Below are 6,783 nucleotides of genomic sequence, written 5' to 3' on the forward strand. Positions count from 1 at the left end.
TTGAGCAGTAATTACAACTGATCAAACGAATAGAGGTATTCGATCGAATGTAATTCCAGTAGCCCGCATATTAATTACGGTTGTAATAAAATTTACTGCTCCTAAAATTGAAGAAATTCCAGCTAAATGTAATGAAAAAATAGCTAAATCAACACAAGCTCCTCCATGAGCAATAATTGAAGATAAAGGTGGGTATACAGTTCATCCTGTCCCAGCTCCCTTTTCTACTATACTTCTAACTAATAATAAGGTTAAAGCAGGAGGTAAAAGTCAGAAACTTATATTATTTATTCGAGGGAATGCTATATCAGGAGCTCCTAGTATTAAAGGAACTAATCAATTTCCAAATCCTCCAATTATAATAGGTATAACTATAAAGAAAATTATAATAAAAGCATGAGCTGCTACAATAACATTATAAATTTGGTCATCACCAATTAGTGCACCAGGGTGCCCTAATTCAGCTCGAATTAAAATTCTTAATGAAGTTCCAATTATACCAGATCATGCTCCAAAGATAAAATATAAGGTACCAATATCTTTGTGATTAGTAGAAAATAATCATTGTTGCGATTAAATGGCTGAAGTTTAGGCAATAGATTGTAAATTTATTTATGAGAATCATTCTCTTTAATCAATTAGCTTTATAGTCAATAATGACATTAGACTGCAATTCTAAAGGAGTAATAAATTTACTAAGGCTTAAAAGATTATTCTTATATTGATAGCTTTGAAGGCTATTAGTTTATTTAACTTAAAACCTTAAAAAAAGAAATATAAGGAAGAAGTTAAAAATAGCCCAAAGGTCGAAATATAAGAAAAGATCAATAATAACTTTATATTAGAACTTTTATAAAATGAAAATGTTATTCAGTTATTTTCGTAATAATTCAATATGAAAGCTCTATAACATAATCGTATATAAAAATATAAAGTAATTAATGTTATTATTACTATAAAAGTCAATAGAAATAATTGATTATTCATAGTAAGGGATTGAATTACAAATATTTTAGGTAAAAATCCTAAAAATGGTGGTAATCCTCCTAATGAAAGAAGGTTAAAGAATAAAAAAAATTAATTCTTTTTTCATGGAAAAATAGTGTAAATAATTGATTAATATAAGAATTTTTGAATATATTAAACATAAATACTATTGAGAATGTTAAAAATGTGTAAAATAAGAAATATACTAATCAGATATTTCTGTTATACATCGCTGCCAATATTCATCCTAAATGATTAATTGATGAATAAGCTATTAATTTACGTAAAGAAGTTTGATTTAATCCTCCTAATGCACCAATTAAGCTTGATAAGATAATTCTAATAATAATTAATGGCTTAAAAATTACATAAGAAATTAATATTAAAGGAGGAATCTTTTGTCAAGTTATTAAAATTAATGCATTAATTCATGATAACCCTTCTATTACATTAGGAAATCAAAAATGAAAAGGAGCAGATCCACTTTTTAATAAAAGAGCAGAGAAAATAATTATTTCTATTAAATAATTCGAGTCTCTATTTATATTTAATAAAAATAGGATTACTGCAAACAAAAATACAGAAAAAGCTAATGCTTGCGTTAAAAAGTACTTTAAAGATGCTTCTGTAGATATTAATTTATTATCTCTTATTAGGGGGATAAAAGCTAATAAATTAATTTCTAACCCTATTCAGGCTCCTATTCAAGAGTTAGCTGAAATAGCAATTAAAGTTCCTATTATTAAAATAGCTAAAAATATAATTTTTGATGAATTATTAAAAATTAAAAAGAAAAGGATTAGAACCTTTATAAATGGGGTATGAGCCCAGTAGCTTAATTAGCTTATCTTTTTATATTTTGGTGTACGATGCACAAAAGTTTTTGATACTTTTAGAAATAGTTTAATTCTATTAAATATAATTAATGAATGTAATATTAATTACATAATTTACCCTATCAAGGTAACCCTTTTATCAGGCAATTCATTCAATGAAACTTGACTCTTTTTTCTCTCTCTTTATAGTAATTTTTTCGTGAAATTTTGGAAAAAAATTATATTTTTATTTTTTTATAGTGAATTAAAATTAGTATAATTTTTAAAAATTTTTAAAAATGTGATTTAGGTTTTTTAAAAATTATATATATATATATATATATATATATATATATATATATATATATAGATAATTAATTTTTGCATATATATATATATATATATATATATATATATATATATATAGATTTATCTATATACAATATTTAATAATATCTGTTTAGGTGAGGGAGGGGAAATCCATAGGTTTCTTCGATAACTCAGGATTACCGTATGTTGAGCAGTGGATGGAGAAAAAGAACCAAAGAAATAAAAACACAAGCAGTATCAATTTAAATATAATAATAAGTATGCTGGAAGTTTATTTGTGACTCTTTTCATACAACAAAATAGATTACCTTTGTAATCGGGTGGTGGCGTCAGAGGCCTTTAAGTAATAACGCGTAGACGTTATTCTTCGACAAATGACTAATGACAAGTGAACGCAGAGGTTCTGAGTGATCGCAGAGGATCCCATGTCATATACTACTACAATTACAATTATTCCAGTGAGAGCAAAGTGTAACAAGGCGAGCAAACCGACAACAACCGATGCCCAGCGGCGATCCGCACACTACGGTATCCGCAGAGGGAATTGTAGAGGAGATGCCAGTGCGCCAATCAGCATCCGTGATTGATCGAGCAGGGGAAGTTGTGGGACAAAGTATCTAACTTATACATTGCCGCCCACCTTGATACACGTAAGCGTGGATCAACAAATTAAAGCTAGGAATAATTACAATGAAGATTAATAATATTATATCAATATGTCAGTAAGAAGATTCATGAACGTAAATTCAGATTTCAAGTGAGCTATAGTTCAAACAAGCGATGTCAATAAACGAGTAATTAAGAAAGGATCGACTCCGATATTCGCTTGATTCAAGAATATGGAGACGAGTCACTGAACAATTCAATTTTAGTTTTCAAGACATAATAGTGCTGAATGTTTCTACAATTGACTATAGTGGTCGATTTTCAATAGTACTATCGATTGCGAGGTTATGTGCTAGAGACGGTAGGAACTGAACCCGTAAGGAGGTACCCGAAAATAGATTTTTGTGAAGCTACGAATTCAAAACTATCTTTGGCCGTTCCCAAAAGCAAATTATTATCTGAGGAGGAGTTTGGCGTTGACCGAAGACCGATCCAACAAACGAAGTTCTCGACTTTTGACATCAGTATAAGCCGGAGAGAAGGATGAACGCGGCAAAGAGGGACTAAATACTCGACTTTTGATCTTGGAAAAAGCCGGAGAGGTATTCGAGCGTGACAAAGAAGGGCTAAATACTTGGCTTTTGACCTTCGTAAAAGCCGGAGATGCGTGTGATCTCGACAATGAAGAAGTGAATGCTCGACTTTTGACGTTGGTAAAAGCCGGAGTGGGTTTCAACAAAGATGGCGCAGCAAGAACTTTACTATTGCGCAAGGTATTAGTGTCTGTATGATTGCTTTGGCGTTTGGAAGAAGAGCAAGTCGACACAGTACTCTTAGACTCTCGACTTTTGACATTTGTAAAAGCCGGAGAAGTGCATGGCATAGTAGAACTGCCTGGGAGGTGTCTGGGCTGCGACAGAACATAACTGGGATCTCGACTTTTGACATCAGTAAAAGACGGAGACAGTTTTGATGTGGCCGGAGCAATAACTCTTCTAACTTGTGGCCGATGGAGAAGGCTATGATGCCGTTGTTTACACCAGTTGCAACTATGTTTGCTCTGGCAAGATTTAACTGCATGACCACGAGATAAGCAATTAAGGCAGCACTTATACTTTTTAACAATCAAAAATTTGTCCTCAAATGAAAGTTTAGAAAATTGGGGGCAGAGGCGCAAAGCATGTCTCTGATTAGGACAAATTGGGCAAGTCCTTGTCAATAAATTGGTGGATCGAGGGGGTGATACATCGTCAGATTTATGTACCGACAACAATTTATTGGAGGATTTAGGAACAGCATTCGATAACAACGAGTTATTGGTGCGACAAGATGTAGAAATATGCTTAGTTGACGAATTTGTGACTTGATGTCCATACATGTTCTGGATACACAACAGTGTTTGTATCCTCTCTGTAAGGAAGGCATCTAAGTCTTTCCAAGAAGGCAAAGACGATTTGTTTTTGATGCTTTGCTCCCACAGAGCCAAAGTCAATTTAGGCAAACGCTGCAAACAAATATACACAATTAGTGGATCCCAATGATCCGTGATGACGTCATAGACGGTCATTGCAGCTAGACAACTAATGATACCGCGCTGAAGAATTTTCAAACCTGAAACTGTTTCTTTTTCTAGAGCTGGGAGAGCAAACAATTGTTTTATGTGACTATCCACCAGGATGCGTTTGTTATCATAGGCAACCGACAAAGCTTTCCACGCTAAAGGGAAACTACAATTGGTGAGTGGAAATCTCGAAACGATTTCGCGTGCCTCACCGGTGGTTTTCCGTACTAAGTAGTACAGACGTTCAATATTCGAGAGCTGCGAATTATTGACGAATATAGTGGTGAATAAATCCCTAAAAGATGGCCAAGATATAAAATCGCCAGCAAAAATATCAATGTCGATAGGTGCTAAGGGCAGACTATGGGTATCGACAGTTGACTTGGAATGGATAGCAAGAGAAACAATTTGTGGTGGTGAAGGACTGACATGTAATGTATCAATCTGTAAAGGGACAGACTCCTTCAAAGACAAACCAGATGAAGACTGTTCAGAATAAAAGGTGATGTCGTCAGTCTGGGTACTACACGTTTTGACAATTTTGGAAAGTGGTGAAATTTCTGGCTGTGCAAACTGCGTAGAAGAAGAAGACAGAACAGGATCGTCCAATAGCAAATTGGGAGGTGATATTTCTTTGGAAATATTTGAAGGTGAAGCATTGGAATTCAGACTTCTTGCAGACTGGGAAGAATCTGTCATGGATGAAAAATTGTCATCTGAAATAGGCAATTTGTGAGAAGCTATAGAAGTGTGATCAACGTCAGTTGAAATTGGTGGCAATTGAGGTGAAGATTTGAAACGATTATTTTCAAAAGAGTCACTACTACAAGTTGTGGAGGAGGAAGTTTCTGGCTGAGCAAGAACGATGGGAGAATCAGACTGCACAGGAACCGATAAGACAGATTCGTCCAATGATAAATTGGAAGGAGTTCCTACTTCAGGACCCATCAACAAAGCACTAGGTGGAGAACTCTTGTGCGAACCAGAAGTGAGAGGAGGTAGTAAGACTAGTGGAACTATATCAGGTGAAGGAATTTCAGTGCCTGAAGACCTAAGGCGTTTAAGATGTTTGTCAATGTTAGACAAACAGCGGATATAGGCCATGTAGGATGTACCATACTTTTCCTCGACGACATCAGTAACATCATCCTGTGCAGCCTCGGATGTCGTGAGGTAGTTTTTGCACTCGTCATAAGCGCACTTGACTTTGTGCCACAATTTTTGAAATTCTGAACTGCGAATTTCGAGATTATAGACATTATATGTGGACTCATTAATCCGTTCAAAGGATGCTACACATTTCAAAAATATGTCTGAAGCTCTAATAAAACGAGTGTGTGGAGTGACTGACATTTCCAAGTTTAAATGCACAAAAATCAGCGAAAATCTACAATTGAATTTGCAACGAATGTTGAAAAAAGGAAATTCAGTTGAAGCACCAAATGCTATAGCTCAAAGGAAATATTTCCACAAAAACCTCAAAATTTCTACGAATACCACAGAAAATATCAAGATGTAATGATAATTGAAATTAAAGTAGGGCGAAATATAAGAAAATTTAAAGAAACTTCCTCAGGGCGAACAAGAACTACTTTAATTTGGTCAAAAATGCGAAAAAGTCTCAAATATACAAGAATGTATATGGTGCTACCAAGTGTAGGGTGTATGTTGAGGTGAACTATGTCAATGATAGGGTGTATTTGTTGAAATTCCAACGACAAATAAGGTATTTGTACGAAAAAGAAATGTTTGCCCAAGAAAATCAACGCAGATAAAAGATTTGCAAGAAATATATCTTATTTGGTTGATACGTTGGTGCAAGATATGCCAAAAGTAGGGTGTATTTGTCCTAAAATACGAAATTCCCTACGGAGAGTCAAACAATTTTCCAAAATTTGTAAGTAGAGACTCCAAAAACAATACAAAAATGTCAAAATATAAATATTTTCCACGTATGTTCTCTGCTAGAAATATGAGGAATAAATGTCGAGTGTAGGGTGAATTTGTCCAAAAATTCCAAAAACCCTACTGCCAATTAATTAAATTTCAAAAATTATCGAAAAATAATTTTCAAAATTAATTATTAAAAAAAAACTTTTTGTACTTTTGCCCCACTGTACTATTTGTACTATCTTACCCCACTGTGCTGGGACATCAACGAATATAGCACAAAGAGGACTCGACAACACAAGTGGCGCTAGCAGAGAAATGGTTATGTGTGAACAGTGAAGCTCCCACTGAACAACAGTCGTTGCAAACGACCAAGCAAGTGAGTGCTGAGGATCAGCAGAGGTTTTTAAGGGACGCTTAAAAGGGCGGGAAAGTTGTTGGTATAATTACAATGTAATTTCTCAACTTAGAATAAATACCTGACCGACAAAGGTAGGAGAATAGAAAAACGAATGTGTTTGGTTGGTGATGGACGATCTATACAACAACGAAATCAAATGCAGAGAATTTGGATGGTGCGTTGTTATTGTAAAT

General features: G+C 34.2%; 1 pseudogene; it reads right to left on the bottom strand.

The window, feature by feature from the left end:
- Positions 1–573: 573 nt before the first annotated feature.
- On the bottom strand, positions 574–4,116 carry LOC141396698 (NADH-ubiquinone oxidoreductase chain 2-like; annotated as a pseudogene).
- Positions 4,117–6,783: the final 2,667 nt, after the last annotated feature.

This window comes from Musca autumnalis, unplaced genomic scaffold (genome assembly GCF_047663935.1).
Source record: "Musca autumnalis isolate F117 unplaced genomic scaffold, ASM4766393v1 scaffold_3, whole genome shotgun sequence".
Classification (NCBI taxonomy): domain Eukaryota; kingdom Metazoa; phylum Arthropoda; class Insecta; order Diptera; family Muscidae; genus Musca; species Musca autumnalis.